Source organism: Crotalus tigris, unplaced genomic scaffold (genome assembly GCF_016545835.1).
Source record: "Crotalus tigris isolate CLP2741 ecotype Arizona unplaced genomic scaffold, ASM1654583v1 scf7180000018101.4720394464:4744507, whole genome shotgun sequence".
Classification (NCBI taxonomy): domain Eukaryota; kingdom Metazoa; phylum Chordata; class Lepidosauria; order Squamata; family Viperidae; genus Crotalus; species Crotalus tigris.
The window spans coordinates 79221-102941 of record NW_024096823.1 but is presented as its reverse complement, the minus strand read 5'-3'; positions in this window follow the sequence as shown (position 1 = coordinate 102941).

Below are 23721 nucleotides of genomic sequence, written 5' to 3'. Positions count from 1 at the left end.
CACCTGTATTACGGCAGATTTCAGCTTTTATTGGTGTTGAGGTTTTTATTATGTTTTTATGCTTTTTATAATGTGAATTGCTGGGAGATGTTTTCTAAGTCCATCAGTATGTAAACAAAATGATAGCTAGCTATATATAGCTAGCCAGTCTGCCAGCCAGCTAGAGAGACTGACAGTAGAATTTGCTGCCAGCAGTTATGGGCAGGGCAGCCAGTGTAGGTGCTATTAAAGAGACACTGGACAAGTTTATGAAGAATCAGGCTATCAATGGCTACTGGTATTGATTGTTTACTACCTCCTTAATTATAGACAGCATTCTTTATATCCTGGTTGCTGGGAAACTACAACAGAAGGGAGGAAGCACCCTCCAGTCTACTGTGTGATGCAAAATATTGGACTCAATGGATGCATGGTTTGATCCAGCAGACCTTTCCTTAAGTACTTATCTTAACACGTTTTGTATTTGTTTTCCCATTGTTGAAGGATCTGCAGTTTTTATGTTTTTAAAGCAACGTCTTCTGTCTGCATCCCTTTCCTTGCACTGAGGCATTTTGCATCAATTCCACACTTTCACCAAAACCTTCTCCCCCCCACTTTGCCCCACACAGCTTTTTATTTTTCCTGAGGAAGCACTTTGCAAACTCACTGTGTACTACGTTTATTCCTAATGAATATTTTACCTCCTGAGGTTTTGCTTTTAAAAAATGCTGCTAGGGATTCCCCATCCCCTCTTTTAGATTCATTAACATATGATAAAAGAGTGAGTTTAGGGTGTTTTTGTTTTGCTTTGGAAATTTTGTGATAATTGTCCCAATTCCCAGCTGTACTTATCTAGGTTTGATTTGCTTTGGAATAATGTTGCTAACCATTTATGAGACTTGGTAGTGTTTGTGAATCTTCTGTACAGCATTATGTTATTGTATTTACAGTATTAACTATATAGCCTAAACAAAGTTGGTGGTACACTTGCATGTACATTGCATCTTTTTAACACGCCAGCATCCCAAATTACTTTTAGGTTTTTCACTGCTCAACCTAAGTCTCCTTTGTGTTCTGAGTCTTTTGTGCCTGTCTGCAAAAGCATCCAGTTTGCTTCCTATTTGTGCACATTTGGCTGGCAGAGAGGAAGGGAGAACCAATCTATTCTTTGCTGGTCCTTGACAAGAAAAGGTTGTCCAATCAGCCTGAAGATGTTATGCCTCTTCAATAAGTATGTAGGAAGATCCCTGCTAGATCAATTCAAAATCCATGTAATCCAACATTTGGTGTCACACAGTGGCTGACCAGATGCCTCTGGAAACCATCAAGCAGGATTATGAAGGAGGCATTTTTCCTCCATTGTTTCTCCCCTAAAAGCATACAGCAATCAAGATGGGCAGCCAATGATATTTTTTCCCTGGTCTCCCTTTTAAAGTCTCCCATCCCAGAGCACAGAATTGGAAGAGACCCCAGCGTAGCCTTACTTATTTCCTAACAATACTTTAAGAACAAATTCCTCATCTTGGTATGGTCCTTTTGGGCTGGATGTAGGAAAATTTTATTAAGGGGGAAGATTAAATATCTAAGACTCAGCAATACCCAGATGACATTCGTGACCACCCTAATCAACTGTCTGAATTTAAAACAGTGCACTAATTCATAATCTGATTTGTAAAAAGTAGCTTTTGGCTTAATGTGATAAATTGCAATTTACAACTGAGATAAATTCAATAAACCAGGGCTTAAAATGTTTTTGATGTGATGCAAAGTGTGATCCCAATCACTGAGCAGTTGAACTGGGGAGATGCCGTTTTAAATTTGCTACAGTACCTAGCAGCCATCTTACATATCCTGAGTCATGCTATTTCCTAGCCACTCACCAAACAATGGGAAATGGAGTGTTCACTATTCCTAGATTATCCTTTTCCAGGAGCACCTTCTATACCAACACTGTAATCCAAGAGCCAGGAAAGACAAAGCTTCTCCAACCAGAAAAATATAGCTATTAACAGGATAGCTTTGGTCTGCTGCTTTTTGTTCCCTGTCTGGCTGGATTTGGAAGGAATCTATTGTAATTCTCTTCCAATAGTACCGGTGGGATTAATATTATACTTTATGGAGTTTTATACTCCCTATGCAGGAATTCAGTGTAATTATCTGAAAGAAAGATAATTCTGAATATTAAACCTGCTTCCAATTTTCCCATTTTAAAGGTAAATTGAAAATTGAGGGGGGGGGGAGTAATCTTTTTTTTTTTCAGATCAGTGTATAGGTAGTCCTTGACTTACGACCACAATTGAGCCCAAAATTGAGACGTTTGTTAAGTGAGCTGTGTCCCATTTTACAACCTTTCTCGCCTCAATTGTTAAGTGAATCACTTATAGTAACTCGGTTGTTAAGTGAATCTGGCTTCCGCATTGACTTTGCTTGTCAGAAGGTCGCAAAAGGGGATCACATGAAACCAGAACTATCATAAATATGACCCCGTTGCCAAGCATCTGAATTTTGATCACGTGACCGTGAGGATGCTGCAATAGTCACAAGTGTGAAAACAGTAATAAGTCACTTTTTTTCAGTGCCTTTGTAACTTTGAACAGTCACTAAACAAACTTTTGTAAGCTGAGGACTACCTGTACTATATGCAAGGATTCTTAGTGCTTTTCTTCTCCAAAATTTGACTTAAAGGCAGGCTGTCGAAAAAAAATAAGTGAGGTTAATTCAGCAACAGTATGTTTACTCTGACTGACCATAGTTCTGGAGGGGGAGGCATGTATTTTTCTCATAATGTGTTAACTGATCATTAAGTCTTACTTAGAATGCCATATTCTTCCAAGTTGCCACTCAGCTAGTCTCTCCGTAGGGAAAGTGCTTATAGTTCCTCTAGCCGGCCTGAGCCTGAGAGGGATTTTGAAAATCAGCAGGGCTGGGGTTGATCTGGCTTTGGCTCAACACTAGGATGACAGAATGAATCTGGGGTTTATATTTCTTCAGCATCCAGCAGAATTGGACACAGTATTCCAGCTACAATCTGATCAGTCAGCATAAAGTAGAGTCCCATTTGCCTTGTTTGCTGCATTATATCTCTGCTGTAGTCACCAGTTTGCGCTGGTTGTTTTGGCAGCTGTAATTTGTAATCTATGGTTTACTGGGATGCCCAGATCCTTCTCATAGTAGTACTGCTCAGCAGGTACTTGTATCTTGCACCTATCTTTCCTACATAAATGTAGAACCATATATTTATGGTTCTATACATACGTACGTACCCTACATACATTGAACTGCATATTGTTGGATATTGTTTCAAGTCTTTTGAGGTGTTAGTAACTCCTCTTCCCCAGCCTTGTGTTGTCTGCAATTTTGATGAGCATTTTCTTTATTTCTTTATGACTAAGGAGGTGTCTAAGTCATTTTCAAAAATATTCAAACACAATGGGCCCAGGACGGAACCCCTTAGACCAGAGGTCCCCAACTTTTCAGGCACCAGGGACAAGTTCCATGGAAAGAGGTTTTGTGTGTTGCCCTGCATCCCGCGGATGGGGCTTTGCTTGTTTATGCAGACTAGTTGCTGGCATGCTGCGGCCCAGTACTGGTTCACGGACTGGGGGTTGGGGACCTCTGCCTTAGACAACCCACTGCATAGCTCTCTCCATGTAGACACAAATCTATTATGGACCACACATTGGATGTGGTGGTTCAATCAACTATAAATCTTTTTGATATAATAGTACAGTGGTAGTGAACCTATGGCACGGGTGCCAGAGGCGGCACTCAGAGCCCTCTCTGTGGGCACGCGTGCCGTCGCCCCAGTCCTAGGTCTTCAGCTGGGTTTTATAAAACCTTTTCGCTTTAGGCCTCCACTGCTGTGTAAAAAAAAAAAAAAAAGGTTCAATCAATCAGTCAATTTCAACTTCTTGCGGGAAAAAAAAGATCTTGCAAAGTTGGAATTGATTGATTGAACTTTTTAGTCCCACCCAGTCTGTTGTTACCACCGCAGCCACGCCCACCCAATGGGCCACACCCACCCAATGGGCCACACCCACTGGCACCCGACGATGCATAAGTGGGTTTTGGGTTGCAGTTTGGGCACTCGGTCTCTAAAAGGTTCGCCATCACTGCAATAGTAGGACCATTGATCCCACATTGTTCCATTTTATCAAAAAGGAGGCTACGTTCAATGTCTTACTGAAATCACAGTACATTATATCCATGGCATTCTCTGAGTTTATTAAATCTAATTGACAAAACAGCAATATGATTTGTCTGGCATCATCTGTTTTTAACAAACCCATAACGGCTTCTAGTAATCATCTAGTTCCTAAGTGCTTGGATTTTCCCAAGTACTGATGTCAAGCCAATTGGTCTGTAATTTCCTGGGTCTACTTCCCCCCCCCCCGTTTTCTTTTAAAGATTGCAACATTAGCTCTTCTTCAATCAACTGGCACTTCCCCTGCATTTCAGAAATTCTCAAAAGAGTACAGCCAACGATACTCACATTTGCCAGTTTCTTTTAACATCCTGTCCCAGAAATGTAACTTCATTCAAAGCAGCTAGGTGTTCTCTGACCAGTTCCTTGCTTAACCTGCATTTCTCTTCTGCTTCCCACGGTGAAGTTTTTGATACGTTGAACAATGTTTTCCTCATGTGAAAAAAACAGGTGCAAACTGGGAATCAAGCAGTTTTACCCTTCCTGTTGTCCGTCAGCATCTTGCCATCTTTTTCAGCCCAAGGACTGACATACCAAAAGAGCTGTTATTTTTGGCATTTATTTCAAGACTCAGTTCTTAAGACTATTGTTACTTTGTGTAACAAGGACTATAGCTATTTACACTCTGCCCATCGTGGGAAAAAAAGTGCTCTTTCAAATTTTATTTCTTTTTAACTGAATTTCTTCCATTCTTTGCTTCATGCCTTATCTTACTGTTTTACCTGTATAAATACGTTTGAATATACTATAAATAAATATATAAAGGAAAGGCCATAGATACAAATATACGTGACCTAAAGAATTACCATATACCATTCTCTCTCCTTTTTTTATAAAATTTGTATCTGCAAACCCCATCAATTGTCTCTCCGTTCCTCCACATTTTATTAGGACACTATGTCGGTGGCCCTTTCCTTTCTTGCCTCTACTGAAATTTTTTTTTCCTTTAAAAAGTCAAATATTTAAACTTCAAGAGGTGAAGGAAAGGTAAGGAGTCCCTGTGGATTTTACTTCGCTAGTGATTGCCAACCGTTATGGGGTGGTGTTCATCTCCATTTCAAAGCCATTGAGCCAGCACTGTCCGAAGACATTTCTGCAGTCTTGTGGCCAGCATGGTGTCATGGAGCACTGTTACCTTCCCACCAATGTAGTACCTATTTACCTACTCGCATTTGCATGCTTTCAAATGGCTAGGTTGGCAGGATCTAGGGTGGAATGGGAACTCACTCTCTTGCGTGGCGCTTGGGTCTCGGACCTGGGCTGCTGGCTTTCCAGATGACAAGGCCAGCTTCTTAATGGCTGAGCCACTGTGCCGCCCAAACCTTAATAGAGCTGTCTAATAATATATACATTAGTTTTCCAATGCAAACGGTTTCAATAGGAACCGCACTTTTAAAAAAATATTGTATTAGGTTTTACAAGGATAAGGAAAGGGTGGGATCGATATGGGTATTAGGTAGGGTTCGGGAGTGGGATTAGAGTAAGGGTAGGTATAAAAATGGAGTTGCCTCCAACAATAATTCCACGCTTTAGCAAGCAGACTGTCATCCGGATACAAATATTAAATAACAGTAATTAATATAATGGTAAATAGCTATAATCAATAAGAATAGCATTAGTCATGACAATATTAGTTAGTCAGTAAATATCATTCATCCTACTAAACTTCACAATCCTTTCTCGCTAGATCATATTGCTAACCATTGATAAAAATTTTTCCCATGTTTTAAAATAAACTGAGTCTTCTTTCTCTTTAATCTCTAGGGTTAATCTGTCCATTTCTGCACATTCTAAAATTTTTGTAATTATAATCTGGTCAGATGGTAAATTTTCATTTTTCCAGAATTGGGCAAATGCTATTCTCGCAGCTGTCAATACATGTAGTATTAAATATTCATTCTCTTTTCCATAATTAAGACCTAGTATTCTCAACAAAAACAGTTCTGGCTTAAATTCTATCTGTATTTTAGTCATCTTTTCCAGCCATACATGAATCTTAAACCAAAATTTCTTTGCGCTAGGACATACCCACCAGATATGATAGTAGGCACTTTTGAGTCCAAAATAAAAGTGATTCAAAAACAGCTAATATTTCAAATGATTTCAAATATGAATATTTGAAAAGGTCTACTTTCTGGTTTGGGTTAATGATATCCATTAAGACAGTGGTTCTCAATCTGTGGGTCAGGACCCCATGTGGGGTCGAACGACCATTTCACGGGGGTCGCCAAACAACGCAGTCCGCCATTTTTTCCCCTTTTCCTTAGCTGTGCTACTCCCTTTTATTCTGTTGGCTTTTGAAAGCCAATAGAATAGAGTCTCTTGAATAGAGTCTAATTCTATTGGCTTTCAAAAGCCAATAGGAATTGTCCAGGCTGTCTCTGGCCTGCTGAGCCCGCCAAAAGTCCCATTCTGCAAACGGTGCTGCACCAGTTGAGTAGTCCTCGACTTACGACCGGTTGGGGGTCGCAGCATTAAAAAGGTTGAGAACCACTGCATTAAGAGAAGGCCCCGAAGATAGGATCTTTCTTCAAGTTCCCCAGCAAAAGTGAGGTTTTGGTTTCCTACACTTTGAGAATTTTGTTTTGATGACCACCACTGTGTCACTCAGTCTCAGGAGGAGGCAGGAGTCTTTATAGCACGATCTGTTCATCCTGGGTGGCTGGTCTTGCTCCAGGTTTTCAACCAGTACACCTGCTAACGGGGGTGGCTTACCAGTTTGTGCATCTGCTTTGAGGTCCCCAACAAAAGCTGAAATTATGGTGGGCCTGACTCAGCATTGCATGCTTGTGTGGGAGATAAACTCAGCTCTGCCAAACTTCTGGGAATAGGCTTCAGTCCCAGTGAAGGCAGGAGGGAGGTGACTGTGGTAGAAAGAGTCTTCAAAGCAAATATTTTCTTTCCAAATAATTCTGCCAGTCTTGAATTTTGAAACATTTTGATATGTAGATGTTATGGCTGACCCCCCCCTTCTTCTCAAGATACATTTCAGAGGAAAATGTTTACAGAACAAATTGTCACTTGATTGATAGTATGCTGACAGCCATTCTGCAATGTATTTCTTCATTATTATTATTATTTTTTTGCAGCAATAAAGATGAGACAATTGATAACAAAGTTAGGGCAACAGAAAGGTATGGTGTAAAAAAAAACCCCACCCTATTACTAGGTTTAGAGCTGACGGGGATAGAATAATACCAAAGAGCGTGATACAATGTGATTTGTATTTGTAGATCTATAATTACATTGCTCTGTTGGTAAGATTCGATTAAGCCTATCTTGCTGTTTAAAAAAAAAATAGAATTCTATCTCCAATTAATTGCCAGCTATAGATGAATTTGGCATCATATGACTATTTATGAATTGTTGGCAAGGTTGTATTTTTGTCTATATTTTTCAACATTTCTTATGCTGATTCATATTTGTCTTGGTTTTACTAATCAAGGGTAAGGGAACAAAAGAAATATGTAAGACATAGAAACCTTCAACTGGATTTCAAATCCTACTTAGTCTTTCTAGATCTTATTTACTTCCTTATTTCCAGGAACATGGCTCACCACATGCTTTCAAACAGATTTGTACAACTATAGCTCTAGGGACTTTTTTAAAAAATGAAGACTTACTGAATGCTGAAAACAATATTAACATTCTTTGTTATGATTTACTATGATTCTGGAGAATCTATCTTACAAATCTCCAGTTTTAAGAGATACAGCAGTATTTATCTGCTTGTTTCTGTCACATCTTCAAAAAAGGGGAAAAATGGATCCAGGAAACTACAGACATATCAGCCTGACCCCAGTACCTGGGAAGATTCTGAAAAAGATAATCAAGCAAAGAATCAGCGAATACCTCGAGGCAAACAAAGTCATTACCAAAAACCAACATGGGTTTGTCAAAAACAGATCATGCCAAACAAATCTTATTGCATTTTTTCACAAAGTGACAAAATTAGTGGATCAGAGGAATGCTGTAGATATAATTTACTTGGACTCCTACATGGAGGGAAGTGTGTAGTGGGGTGCCCCAGGGCTCTGTTCTGGGCCCAGTGCTCTTCAACATCTTCATCAACGATTTGGACGAGGGGATAGATGGGGAACTCATCAAATTTGCGGACGACACCAAGCTGGCAGGAATAGCCAACACTCCAGAAGACAAGGTTAAGATACAGGAGTATCTGGACAGATTTGAACATTGGGCGCTATCTAACAAAATGAAATTCAATTGTAAAAAACGTAAGGTTCTACATTTAGGCAAGAAAAACCAAATGTACAGGTATAGTATAGGGGGTACCTTGCTCAATAGTAGTAACTGTGAGAGGGATCTTGGAGTCCTAGTGGACAATCACTTCAATATGAGCCAGCAGTGTGCTGCAGCTGCCAAAAAAGCCAACACAGTACTAGGCTGCATTAACAGAGGGATAGAATCAAGCTCATGTGAAGTGTTAATACCACTTTACAATGCCTTGGTAAGGCCACACTTGGAATACTGCATCCAGTTTTGGTCACCACAATGTAAAAAAGATGTTGAGACTCTAGAAAGAGTACAGAGAAGAGGAACAAAGATGATTAGGGGACTGGAGGCTAAAACATAAAAAACGGTTGCTGGAATTGGGTATGTCTAGTTCAGGGATAGGCAACCTTGGCTCTTTTATGACTCGTGGACTTCAACACCCAGAATTCCTGAGCCAGCCATGGTAGGTTGCCTACCCCTGGTCTAGTTTAATGAAGAGAAGAACAATGGGTGACATATCTCAGGGGCTGCCATAAAGAAGAGGGAGTCAAGCTATTCTCCAAAGCACCTGAAGGCAGGACAAAAAGCAATGGATGGAAACCAACCAAAGAGAGAAGCAACCTAGAATTAAGGAGAAATTTCCTGACAGTTAAAACAATTAATCAGTGGAACAACCTGCCTCCAGAAGCTGTGAATGCTTCAACACTGGAAGTTTTTAAGAAGAGACTGGACAGCCATTTGTCTGAAATAGTATAGGGTTAGCTGCCTGAACAGGGGGTTGGACTAGATGACCTCTAAGGTCCCTTCCAACATTATATTATTATTGTTGTTGTTGTTGTTATATTAGATACCAGTACCAGAATTCATACCTGGAATCAATTTCCACTGACATGCTTGTCATAAGTGGGCAACCTGGGACTTTATGGAAAGTGTTGGGTTATTAACATTATAATTCCTTAGCATAAGGATGATGGTATTTATAATCCTCTATCTAGAAGACAGTGGGCTGCTCACTCTTTTTTAAAAGAAGACAAGTCCTTTAAGGAGCTGAAGGTGAAATAAATAAGGATATCCAAACCATCAATGCAACTTGCAGCAAGGGATACGTATTATTGGGAATTTCTGTTCTGCGTGTACCAAATTACACGGGATAGGATGACTATAAACAAGAATGTCATATCAACAAAGACTTCTATTTGCACAGGTTGAATCAGGGAGAGGTATAGATGGATGAGGCAGAATATGAATTTTCTAGTGTTGCTTTCTCTAGTCTTTAATAAAAAAGTAAAATATTGAGTAAGATTTTAATGATCAAAGAGAAATGTTTCTATGTCCAAATATTGGGAGTAATACCAAAAACATTTGGAAGCTGGGTCAGGCTGGCCTAAAATTTCTCTTTTGCCTAGTACAGATGGTAGTAACCTCTGAGGTTATCTGGGACCATGGTGCACAGCTTTCTGTTGTACACATTTAGCTATTCAGATTTGTTGTCTCTATTCTCACCCATTTTGCATGAGGTCAGACAAATATTCTTATAACACAAGACACACACACACCTCCCAGTGCTCAGTTAGACTTGCTGTTGCCCTGGCTGTCCAGTAAGAAGTGAGCGTGTAGTCAGGAGCTAAATGGTATTACAATAAAGATTTCCCAACCTGATGTTGGACTTTCTGCCTGGGGCTTATGGGAGTTATCATTCAAAATAATTGGAGGGCACCAGGATGAAGGAAGGCAATACTGAAAATAAACAGGTATGTAGCCCTCCTTTGGGTTCATGATCTTACCAAGAGTTAGTGGTGTGCAGGTTGACCACAGAAATAAATAAATAAATAAATAAATAAAGATTGCACCTGAGCTTTAATCTTTCAGATGAAGAGCTTCTTCGCCAGATGCATGATCTGATAGCACAAAGTTCTGAACCGTTCAAGGCATGCTAGTAGTGAAGTCAGAGGGGGTTAATTATTCCCATTGAAGCCCTTTGTTACAAAACAGGCTGAAGTATTCAAGCTGGAGGCAAGTAACAGCTTTCCCAGGCCTGAAAAAAGATGTGACAGAATCATCCTTTGCCTATGATGTAGTGCAGAGTTATGCTTTTGTTATTATGTGGAGTATAGAGTTGGGATTTTTTTTTTTTTTTTTGAAACAGAACCATGGGACATACACTTGTGCAAAGTTAATAGTGTCCACTAAAAAGCCAAAGGGCACACACCAGCAGTAACTGTGGTTTTATTGTACAATTTTCTTCTAAACAATTTCCTGTCTCCTGGTATTTCAGTTGCTGCTGATTGATTTCTACTTTGCCCAATGAGTAAAGTTATTTATTTACTTTGCTTCTTTCATCTCTTGTCTTTTCTCTGGCAGCTCAAGATACTATACGCATGAGAATCTTTCCCACAGCAACAATCCGCCAAGCTGAGGTTGGGCTGAGGGACAGCCATCGACTCAAAGTCACTCCATGAACTCCATGATGAAATGGGGAATTTGAATTTGGGTTCCACACCAGTCCCCATTAAACTTTCTTGGAGTGAGATGATTTCCAGAAGTCAGTCCTTCATCTGAACTCAGACTTTCCTTTTGATTGTTGATAGTTGCCACCGACTTCACTGCTTTGCTTCCTTGGTTAAAAAGCAACAGGTTGAGCTTTTCCCCTTTCCTTTTACTGCCCTGATTCATTTCTATGGGTGGGGTAGCTTATAAAGGCCAAGCTAAACATTATATCAGACATGTCAAACACAAGGCCTGGGGGCCGGATGCGGCCCGCGAAGTGGTTTCATGTGGCCCGCGAAGCCATCCTGGAAACAGTGAGGGAACGGCCCCCTCTGCCCTGGCCCTGGCCCAGGCCAGCTGGGAGCCAATGTAAAATTTTGTGGTGGCCATCTATGCTGAAACACATTCAGTCTTAGCTCCATAAGCCTCCCCCCCCCCTTTGCATGGCCTGAGAGGAACAATGAGGCTCCTCCAGTGGACCATGCCTTGGTGCTTGCCCTAGTCCCACCCCCTTCTGCCAGAGACCCTCAGATCTATCCCACTCCTGCCCAGGCCCCCACAGGCACCCTTGACACAAACGATGTAGAGCTGGCCATGCCCACCCAGTAGGCCACACCCACTCCATCCATGTCCACCCAGTAGGCCGCACCCACCCTGGCCACACTCACCCGGCCCCCTGAGGACAACCGCAGTGCTGATGTGGCCCTCAATGAAATTGAGTTTGACACCCCTGCATTATATGATTGGAACAATATTCTTTCTTTTTAAATCAGTAGCTACAAGGGTCTATCAATTGCATTAAATCAGCAGTGGTGTGGTATGGGGGAATGGTTCGGAGCCATTTTTCTGCTAAGTATTTGCTTCTCCTACCTGGGTCCTTGTTCCTAGCAGGGGAGAAAAGTACTTCCTCGGGGTTAATGAGATTAAGAGAGTTTTCTCCCCGTGTGAAGGATTTTGTTCTGAGAAACTATAAAGAAAAAAAACCCCTCAACTTCCTTTCTTCCTTATTCAACTCTGATCCAATTGGCAAGTTGCCCCACTTCATTTTATTAAAAAAATGAAAAAAACAGCCAGACAATCCATTATGCATCCTCATGTAATATAAAATAATTTGATCCCAAGTGTCAACCAGACCTATTCTTAATATAGTAACAGACTTCAGGGCCAATACTAAAGCACAGGATGGAACTATGTCTATCCTTTTGAAACAACCATAATCATTTGTCTCTTTCAAGAAGATTTCATTATCACTGTTGCTCTTTGATGTCTAGGAGAGAGTCTGACTGTTCACTGACTGTTCAGCCCAAATAGCTGCATCCTTTAAAAAAAAAAACTGATATAGAAGTTGGTGTTAAATCTTAAAAGCCTTTTAACCAATCCCCCCCTGCCCCAAATATAGTCTATCAGTTATGAATTCCAATCTTTTAGTAGCTTTAGAACTTTTTTTTAATTAGATAAAAATCACAGGAAGGAAAATTGGTTGAATTCTATATGGGCACTTATAGACTGGTGAGTTTTACCTGGCTAGACAATTGTCTTTATGTGTACTTTATCACCATGGAGTAACAAGTGTGGATGTTATAGCCCTGTGCTATAATAATAGCTTTGTGCCATCATCCTTTAGCACAGCCTTCCCCGTTGGGTATCTATAGATTTCCTATTTGGTGGTGATAGTTTGAGAACATCATTCTGAAGAAAACTGTTATACTAGCATGAATTATCCTGTGAAGTTTGGGCTCTTACCTCAATTTCATAGGCATATATAAATGTCAGGTTGAACAGATCACTACAGGTAATCTGTGACACAGCAATTCAGTTAGTCAACATTCAGAGTTATAAAAAAGTAACCTATGACACTTTTTCACAATTACAACCATTGCAGCATCCCCATGAGTCAGGCACTTGGCAACTGACTCATATTTATGATGGTTGCAGTGTCCCAGGGTCATGTGATCACCTTTTGCAATCTTCTGGCAAGAAAAGTCAATGAGGAAGCCAGATTCACTTAACAGCCATGTTACTAATTTAACAACTACAGTGATTCACTTAACAACTGTGGCAAGAAAGGTCTTAAAATGGGGCCAGACCCACTTAACAAAGTTGTTAAAAATTGTTGGAAAAGGTACTTGCTTCTGTTTCACAGAGTTGGATTGAGAAACATCTCAGAATTTATGGAATCATCAGAACATTTAAATTTATGAACCCTTCAATGAAATCTTAGCAAATGAAGCTGATGGCTAATGGGGAAAAGTTAGAAATCAAAATCAGACATGAAATTTTCCAAGGTGACTCTTTATCACTTTTAATCTTCATATTGTCAATAGCCCCTGATAACAGTTTTGAAAAAGACAAAAAATAATCATACTTCTACTCTATAAGGATGATTTACATTTATCTGGAAAAGCAAAGGCTAAACAACACAAAAGAATTCAGTGAAGATATTGGAATGTGATTTGGCATCAACAGCTGTGCAACCATAGCAATGAAGACAGGACAAATTGTTGAAGATGATGCAATACAGTTTAACAGTGAAGATTTGATAAAGACAGTAGCATTAGAAGAAGGCTTCAAATATTTCTAAATTTAGGAAACTTCCCATTATGGAATCAAGTAAAAAATACTTTTAATAGATATATCAAAAGTTTCAGAAAATTTTGAAATCAAGACTAAATGATGGAAATCTCATTAAAACAATTAAAGCCCAGGCAGTCCCTGTTATTCAGTATATAGTAGGCATAGTTGACTGCTTTCAGATGGAACTTGATAGCTTGGATCAGAAGACAGAAAAAAACTAATGACAATGCATCACGCTTTGCACCCAAAAAGTGCTATTGATCAACTATATTTGCCAAGAGCTGATGGGGCGGAGGATTTCTATAGGTGAAGCAAACTGTAGAGGAAAAAAGCATGGCCTGAATAACTATATTAAGAAAAGCCAAGAATTCTTGCTGAAAGAATTCAATCAAATGAAGCTCTTAAAAACAACAAAGATGAAGGTTGAATACAGAAAAAAAAATTGAAAACCAATTTGTTACTTGAACAAACAAGCCAATGCATGGTCAATACTTGAACGATATAGAAAGAAAAGCTAATAAAAAAAAATGCCCACATAGAGTTGGTTAAGATCAGGAGTGTTAAAGAAAGAAACTGAAGGCTTATTTTAGCAGCTCAAGAACAAGCTTTGCCAACTAATTTCATGAAGGCAAAAAAATTTCAACATATAAAAACAATGAATGTTGCCTTTGTAGCGAAGAGGATTGAACAATTGACCATTTGGCTGCAGCAAAATTTCACGAACCAACTACAAGCAGTATGTAATATCTGCAAGAAATACCCTTTGCCAGCAAACGAGAATTGGTAGGACTACAAAATAGGCAGAATAATAGAAAATGAAGAAGCAAAAGTGCTCTGGGACTTTAGAATTCCAACAGACAAACACATACCACATAGCACCCCAGATTAACAATTGCTGATAAGAAAGACAAAAAAGTCTGGATAGTGAATGTTGCAGTAACCGGAGACAACAGAAGAGAAAGAACTGGAGAAAAATCCCCAAATACAAAGACCTGCAAATAGTAATAGAATGGCTGTGATAAAAGAAAACAAAGATAGTACCAATAGTGATGGACATTTGGGTGTAATCCCAAAACATCTGGAACACCATCAACATTAACAAAATCACCAGTAAATTGCAAAAGGCGGCTTTACTTGGAACCGTTTACATCCTGCGACAATACCTTTAACACAGTGGTTCTCAATCTTTTTAATGCCGTGACTCCCAACCAGTCATAAGTCGAGGACTACTCAACCGCTCGTAAGTCGAGGACTACTCAACTGGTGCAGCACCATTTGCAGAATGGGACTTTTGGCGGGCTCAGCAGGGCAGAGACAGCCTGGACAATTCCGATTGGCTTTTGAAAGCCAATAGAATTAGACTCTATTCAAGAGAGTCTATTCTATTGGCTTTCAAAAGCCAATAGAATAAAAGGGAGTAGCACAGCTAAGGAAAAGGGGGGAAAAAATGGCGGACTGCGTTGTTTGGCGACCCCCGTGAAATGGTCGTTTGACCCCAAATGGGGTCCCGACCCACAGGTTGAGAACCACTGCTTTAACACCATCAAACAACGTCTGCCTATCCCAGGACCTTGGGAAGGATTTAATAGGTGCCAAATCCAATGTGACCAAATAATAGCCCTGATGTTACCTGTCAATCCTCCTAAAATCCGGCAGATTAATTTTCCATGGGTAAGATAGGTTGTAAAAAGAAATTATGAGAAATAGTTCTACAGATCTTGCCAATATATTTAGTCCCAAAATATGATCAGCAAATACATGTATTTGGTTTACTTTCCTTTTCCTCAGTTCTGTTTTCACTTGTAAAAGCTGTGTGCTCTCAGATCTTCAGCAAACGCACATCAATAGTTCCCTGCATTTATATATCTAGCAAGCTTCCTATCATCTGTTTGGGCAGCTAGCTTAAAAGCACTTAGCCCCTCGTTCTAAGTGAAATGCTCCATTAACTAGAACACTTCTCCATTGATTGTTGATCTCCTGTTCTGCTGCCATAAAGAGCGAAGATTGAGTTCTTGAACTTTTCATGGAAGAGTTAAGGCCATAAATGTGAAAAAATATACTGATGTTGTTAAAAAAAACATCCTAAATCTTATGGTTTGAAGAAAGGATGGAATGCTGGTGAGCTCAAATCAGAATAGATTTTTTTCCCCCAAAGCAAATCAGGATTCTGATTAAAGTTTACATTTAAACAATTCTGGAACCCTGCCACTAATTCTCCATACATTAGGAGCCTACTCATTTCAGGAGCAATTTCAGTTTCCAATACATAAAAGAGCGAATGTAGGTATATATTCAAAAAGGAACTGCCAACAAGATTGCAAAGATCAGATAGCATTTGCAGCCTGGACAGAACATGGCTTTGAATCATTCTCAGGCAGATTTGATGGGCTTTTACAAATTTATCTAATTTCCTTTCAAAGCCATATAAGCCGGAATTTTATCAGCAGAGAGCAAGGTCTAGTAATACATCCCATCAAACATTTAAGACAGTCTCTTTTCCCTTTGGAAAAGCAAGAGAAGGTTAGGCCTGAAATTGCAAAGCTAGATGAAGAAACTTAATATGAAAGTTCTTTTAGCTGCTCTTCTTCCCTGCCAGTCCTTCTTTGACTGCCCTTCTCATCCCTCCAGCTGAGCTTCTACTCTGTAGGCATCAACAGTGCCTTCTGTTTCCACAGCCAGATTAATCTTTCACTTTTGCAAAACTCTGCTTTCTGCCTGCAGGTGCTTCTGGTTTAGCAAGCACTTCCTGAGCTTATCCCATAAATAAAAGTTTAAGGAAGATTAAAATGCAAATTTGCTGTATTATCATAAAGGTAATCTTCATCTTATGACAGTAGTTGAAATCTCAGTTCCATAGCACAATTTGGCGAAAAGTTATAAGTTTCAAGCTTCTTTTTGTAACATTGGTTTGCTTCATTTTCTCTTTCAAGGCATTCTTCTTTACCCCAGATTCCTCCAGACTTCCCACTTGGGGGACACAGGACACAAGAAGATAACATTGTAGAAAAGAAGCCTCAGTGTATATTTCCACAGCTGACAATTGCCATTTCAGTTCTTTCCCATGATTAACAAATCAGCCTTCTCTTCTACAGAGACTTGTCACTGCGTTTTTGTTTCACGGATTGTTATTTTATTCTATTCACCCTCCAAGGTGTTTACTGGGTCTGTTCATAATTCTAGTTTCTATCCCATTTTATCCTTGCATCAGCCTTATGTGACTTTAATTGGGCACAATGATCTTCTTGGCTGAGTTAGGATTTTCCTATATCAATGCAATACAAAAAAAGGGGGCCTAGTAACTTCTAGAAGGCCAGATCCTGAAGTTGAAACTCAAGTACTTTGGTCACCTAATGAGAAGGAAGGATTCACTGGAGAAGAGCGTAATGTTGGGAAAGATTGAGGGCAATAGAAGAAGGGGACGACAGAGAATGAGATGGCTGGATGGAGTCACTGAAGCAGTAGGTGTGAACTTAAATGGACTCCAGAAGATGGTAGAGGACAGGAAGACCTGGAGGAACATTGTCCATGGGGTCGCGACGGGTCGGACACGACTTCGCAATTAACAACAACAACAAGTAACTTCTGCCTTTAGTATATTCTGAGTTTGGATAAATGTATATCATTAGTGCACAGGACCGGTCTACGGTCTCTACCATAGTATTAAGCACAGTAAATAAAAATGAGCAACATTGTTTTAGCGTATTTAATTGAAATTCCCAATTCACTTACTGATGCCACTTGTGGCATCTCTTGCAAGCCATTTAATTTTGTACCTTTGTCCCCACCCTGTAGCATTCAAGCTAAATTTAAAAGAATTATGTCTAACGGTCTATCTCCCCACAGATTTGGGGATGTTAATTAGCATATATTAAAAGCCTTGCAGAACTAATTAATTAGAATTGCTTAATCAATTAGAAGCTAATTAAAGGTTACCTGCACAAGGGTTTTCCCTGCCACTCCTTCAAAGGGTTAAAAATGTAAGGCTCTTCTCTCAGCTCTGGAAAAATTCCTTCAGTGGCAGTTCTGACCATACTTTTGCCTTGTCCATTACCTTGATTGCTTTGGAATGTGCTACTAGGAGTATCAAACACCTGGTAGATCTAATCAAAGTTGTTGTTTTGAAAGACAGGCAATTAAGGTGCAGCTGTCTCCTTCCAGTCTGTACCTTTACCTGCATCTCTGACTTCATACCATTAGTTAAAGCTCCCAGGTTTACTGGGTTGATGCTTTTCCACCTGAACAGCCGTGCCAAGAGACAAGTGTGGAATTGGACTAGACAGGTTACTTCAGAAAAGGTTTTGTAATTCCAAATGGATTCCCAGGTGAGAGAGCTAGATTTTGGAGAAATTACATCCATCCACTTTTTCATCTGAACTATATTCCTTGTGCATCAAAGACTTCCTTTATTACTCACAATCCAATTTGATCAAAAATCAAGCACTGATCAAAGTCATAATGCCTAAAACTCTTGGCGTGCCTTCTCCTGTTCATCCCACCATTGGTTTCTCAGGGCAAGCTAAGAACTCCATTTTAGCAATGCTTCCAACTGCTCTTCCTCAGAAGCAGCAAAATCAGTTTCAAACTAAATACAGCTAGTCCTTGACTTACAACAGTTCATTTAGTGACCGTTCAAAGTTACATCATCACTGAAAATAGTGACTTACATGACCACTGCAGCATTTCCATGCTCATGTGAGTTACATTCTGATGCTTGACAATTGATTCATATTTGTGACGGTTGCAGTATTCTGGGGTCATGTGATCACCTTTTGTGACCTGACAAACAATGTCAATGGGAAAGCCAGATTCACTTAACAGCCGTGTTACTAAGTTAACAACTGCAGTGATTGACTTAAAAAAATGTGGCAAGAAAAATCATAAAATAGGGCAAAACTCAACACATTTCTCAGCAACATAAATTTTGTGCTCAGTTGTGGTTGTAAGTCGAGGACTACCTGTAAAGACATTATATAAGGATAAGAATATAATTGCAAATAATAAAGGAAGCAAAGAGGCAGCAAAAGCACCAATATAATTAAGAATCAACGCAACAGCTAATAGGAAAGGGGATATCAACTGCAACAACAGAAAAAGGAAGAGACGCTTTCATAAAGCTCTGTGAAAAGACAGAGGCACTGAAGGTGAAGCAAGGAAGCAGTATTGGAGGCAGATGGGCTTCCTAGAAAAAGACGTATCATAGAGTTGGCTCCATGTTCCAAAAGGTCCAGGTCCTTATAGAAATGTCATTTTTGGGTTCAAAAAATGAATTATCACCTGCATCTGGGTTGCTGCGGCTTGAGATGAATTATACTACAGCCATGTTTCATGGATAAAGAAAAAGAGGAAAATGATTCAATAAGAATTCTTAAAGCACTTACAACCCAAAAGCATTTTCAACTAAAGCATTTAAATCAGACATGTCAAACTCGCGATGTCATGTGACGTCGTGAGACATATTGGAACTATTTTGCCATTGCCGGCAATGGGGTGGGTGCGGCTCCGTTATGATGAAACCGGCCCGCAGGCCGGCAGGTTGACACCCCTGATTTAAATAAGAGTTAAAACTGAATATTAATCATAATCAAAACTATGTTATTTCAGCCTCTAGTCTCCATCATCTATATCCATTTAAAATGTAGTAAGAATGTGTACGATCACTCAACAATTTAAGGCACAACTCATCTTTACACATCAAGAGGGACCAAGTTCCAAATATTGGCCTTGTGTTTTAAGGCCCTAACTTTCTTGAGAGCTGATTACTTAGACTTCTTTTACTCTTATTGCTCACTGAGGAAAAGCCAGATTGCAACTTTATTCATCCTAGGTCAGGGGTCCTCAACCTTGGCAACTTTAAGACTTGTGGACTTCAACTTCAAAGCTGGCTGAGGAATTCTGGGAGTTGAAGTCCACAAGTCTTAAAGTTGCCAAGGTTGAAGACCCCTGACCTAGGATGAAACCTCTGGGTGAGGTTACCCATCACCAGAGAATAAGATATCATAAGCAGGTGAATGATGATCAATTGTACATGAACTAAGGGATGCCATGGGTGTTCTTTTGTGGTGGCTTGGAAGCTTTGGAGATCTGAATGAAGAACAAGAGGTTTCAACTATACCCTGGGAAGACAGAGTGGCTGTGGTGCTCTTCTGTATCAGGGATCTTATTATCTTTGATCCTGGATGGGATTGAACTGGCTCAGCTGGACCCAGTGCATAATCTGAGGGTCCTCCAAGACTCATGACTGCTACTCAAGGAGCAGGTAGCAGACATAGCTAGGAGGGCCTGTGTTGCACTTTGTGTTGTATACCAGTTGACCCTTCTCTTGGATCTCTCACTCATTCCCTGGCCACCCCCTGCAGTGAACCACTGCAATACTCGTCACAGTGCTACCATTGTAAAGTATCTGGAAGCTGCAGCTGGCGCAGAATATATCAGTGCAGGCATTATGGATGCCTCTAGGTCCAGGAGAGGAACAGTTGAATTTTCAAAAGCTCTTAACAGGAGGGTTGAGTTTTCAAAAGCTCTAACGTTAAAAGATTCCGGTTTCTAGCAGAGCAGTCGACTTCTGTCAGGAGGCTGTTTTTTTATCTGTAGCACAACATTGAGGAAGGTATTTTAAGCGCCATACATGCAACCTGCTCTCTCGTTTTCTGTTGCTAATCTTGTCTTGATGCATGCTCTCTTGGCTCCTTTTTAACATCTAAATCAGGGGTCCTCAACCTTGGCAACTTTAAGACTTGTGGACTTCAACTCCCAGAATTCCTCAGCCAGCAAGCTGGCTGAGGAATTCTGGGAGTTGAAGTCCACAAGTCTTAAAGTTGCCAAGGTTGAGGACCCCTCTTCTAGGTGAATATGAAGCATATCTAGTAATCAGATAGGAAAAGTGCTAACAATTAATTTTCCCTTATTTAAGCTCCAGATTACTACTGCCAACCTAACTTATAGGGAAAACAGGGAAAGAAATGTAGGATAAAGGTAAAGGGGGAGGAGGAGTATTGACTTCACAGTAGAATAAAATTTATTTATTTATTTATTTATTTATTTATTTATTTATTTATATGTTTGCCATCCATCTTGCTGCAAGGCAACTGTGGGAAGAAATAATAACATCAGTCTCAACTTTTTACTTTTGCGTACTTAATATGTAGTATTTCTATAACGACAAACTTATCTAATCATCAAAACCCAAAGTCAAAATTTTATTATTTTCCATCTCAAGCAAAAAAATCCAGAAGTGGTTTCCAAGTACAAACCAAGTTGGATGTATTCTTTTCTTTGATTTGAGCAGTTAATTTAGCCATCTCTGATCTAATTCACAATTATAGACATATTTTCAAGCCTATCTTAGGGGATTTAATACTTTTTTTTTGTCCAATCAAGGAATTGTTACAATCATAGGTACATTTCAAATGCTAATTCAAAGCAAAGAAAGATGTATATCTTTTTTTAAATTACCCCAGCAATGTGTTGGTAAGTAAGCATGAAAGAAGTCTTCTGAATAGGAGTTTCCTTCTGGCTTGTGTTTACCGTACCATAATATGTTACCCCCCTTGTTAAAAGATACCAGTATCACAAATAGGGTTTGTGTTCTCTGTCTTTGCTCATTCTAGTAAAGAACTGGTGGGTCAATTCTGTACTGTATTTATAACAAAAAACAGTTGCCCTTAAGTGCTAAAGGTTTGACTTTTGTCCCCATCTCTTTATCCTTTATCCTTATCCTTTTCTTCCCCGCCCCAATGCAATTTGACAATTTGTCTCTCAACCATGCAATGTGACTGGGACTTGCAATGAAGAAAATGGCAGTTTAGACGCCTCCAATGTTCTCAGAGATGACAACCCAAGCTTGTTTTGCCCCCTGCATAAGGGATGGGTGGGTCTCTTTCTTCTTCCTGATTTAAGGAGGAAACCACTTCCTCTTTCAATTGACCCACTGGAGCACAGAACTGTCGCTTTTCACGAATAAATTACACAAATGGAGGTTTACTTCATCGGCTTGTGAGTTCAAGGAAAGAGAGTGAGGATTTCCATCGGGTTTTGTCAAGCTCAAGGAACCAAGACAGCACAGGTAGTTGATCAGAGTGATATGTTTGTTGTTGCTCGCTTATTGACAGGAATCTATGCTCACAACAGAACACCTAGATAAGCAGTCCAAAGTTTAGGGAGGATCTGCTTTCTGCCCCTTCCTATCCCTCAGCAGTTCCAGGCTAGCTAGTCTTTTAACTCCACTCCTTACTTCAGTCCAGATTCCACCACGGGTTCACAGCTGCACCATAGCCAACTTTATGGACACTAGAACCGACCACCGTTTCTAAATCACTTTTTGGATTTATTCATCTTTGTAGTTAAAGACAGACTTTCTTTGGAATAGATAAGCACTTCTCTCTAAAGATTTTATTTCTAGACTTACATTATATTGAGGTAAGTTATATTTATAAGTAAATAAGTAAGTAATATTCATATAGAATTTTTTCCTGAAATTTGTCTAACTCGCAAAACTTTGGAAACAAAAGCATTTATACAGAAGGACTTAATTTTTATTTTTAAGGGATTGTAAAGTGAAAACTTTTTTCTTTTTTGACAAATCTGCATTCTGGAATTACAGCTTGAAGCTTTGAACTGGCTAGGCTTGTTTTTTTTTATCTACACTCCCATCAATTAGTCAGATATATAAACAAAGATTTCTTCCTTTGAATTAAAGGCTTTTAACGTATCTTTTACCAGGTAAGTGTGCCGCAAAACATGGCTGCAAATAGAAGTACCAGATGAGAGTTTGGAAAGGAACAACAGATTCTGCTGTCTCTTACAAAGGCAATACATTAACACAATCTTTAGAAATTAAGTTTGAGAGTTTGGGGGAAAAATGGATAAAAGACTGGACAAGATTTTAAGGGAAATTAAGTTGATGACAGGATGGAACTTTTAGAGAAAAAGTAATTTGAGAATTGCACTTCAAGAGAGCCCTGGACATTTTGGCTATGCTGGAACCCAGAGAGAAGAGATTCTGTCTGAGGTTTAGGAGAATTCCAGAGGACCTTTCTGAATATATATGAAAAAAGCTTGTTCAGGAATTAGCTGATTTGTTGATTTGGAAAGAGGAATAGATGGAGGGAGAGTTGGATAAAGTCTATCACTTAAATACATGTTTTGCTGCAATGAGACAAGCACCAAAAGATGTTTGGGTACCTTTTCTGAGGAAAAGAACGGGATCAATTTTTTCAATGTCATTTTGAGACAAGATTGATAAAGTTGATGTGATCGTTATAAAGGAGATTCTTATTAGGGTCTCGAGTAAGAAGAAAGATTACTTCTTCCTAACAGATATTTTGAAGCAGAAAAGGATTCCATTTCACGGGGATAAGAGGGAAAGAGTAATTCTTACTTTTTGACACCAAAGATTTAGACTGATTACTGTCCAAAAAGCTAAAAGATTTTCTGGAAAAATGTAAGGCGGAACCAGACCATTTTTCTATGGGGATTTTTGGTAAAAGATTCGCAAAGATTGCAACTGACTAAAGATACTGAGAAAGAGAACTACTTTGGGAGTTACAGTTTTAGAGACTTTGACAAAATCTCTCGAATATGGTTTATAAAATTTTAATATAGAATATAAGTGGAGCAAATGGTCCTTAAAAAAGAAAAAAGACTTTTCACTACAGGTAGTCCTCAACTTACAACCAATTGTTTAGTGACCTTTGGAAGCTACAACAGCACTGGAAAAACGTCCAAGGAATTAAATCTATAATTGTTGGTCTTTACATTCCAAAGGAGGATTAAAGCAAAGGTTTTTTTAATTATCTTATGGACCAATTGACTGTTTTTTCATATGAGAACTCATAAGGTGACCAACCGTCCTCCTTTAGGGAGGACAGTCCTCTTGTAAGTTCTGTCCTCCCTCAAAAAGTGTCCTCCTTCATGTCCTCCTTTTCGATATTTGAAGACTAATCTGCAGGGCTTTTTTTTTCTTCATAGAACTCTCAGAACGGCGTTCTGGCACCTTTTTTTGATGGTGTTTTTTCAACTTTTGCCTGAGCTGTGCTATTCCCCCTATTGGCTTTCGAAAGCCAATAGGAATTGCTGCTGAGCGCGCCAAAACACCCGGCTGGCAAACTTTGCACATGCAAGTTGTCTGTATTATTGTTGCAATGAATAAAATGTTTCTTTTATTTATGATATTTTTTTCTTCAATTTATTTGTGTCCTCCTTTTCATTGTAAAAAAGTTGGTCACCTTAGAACTCATGTACGATGG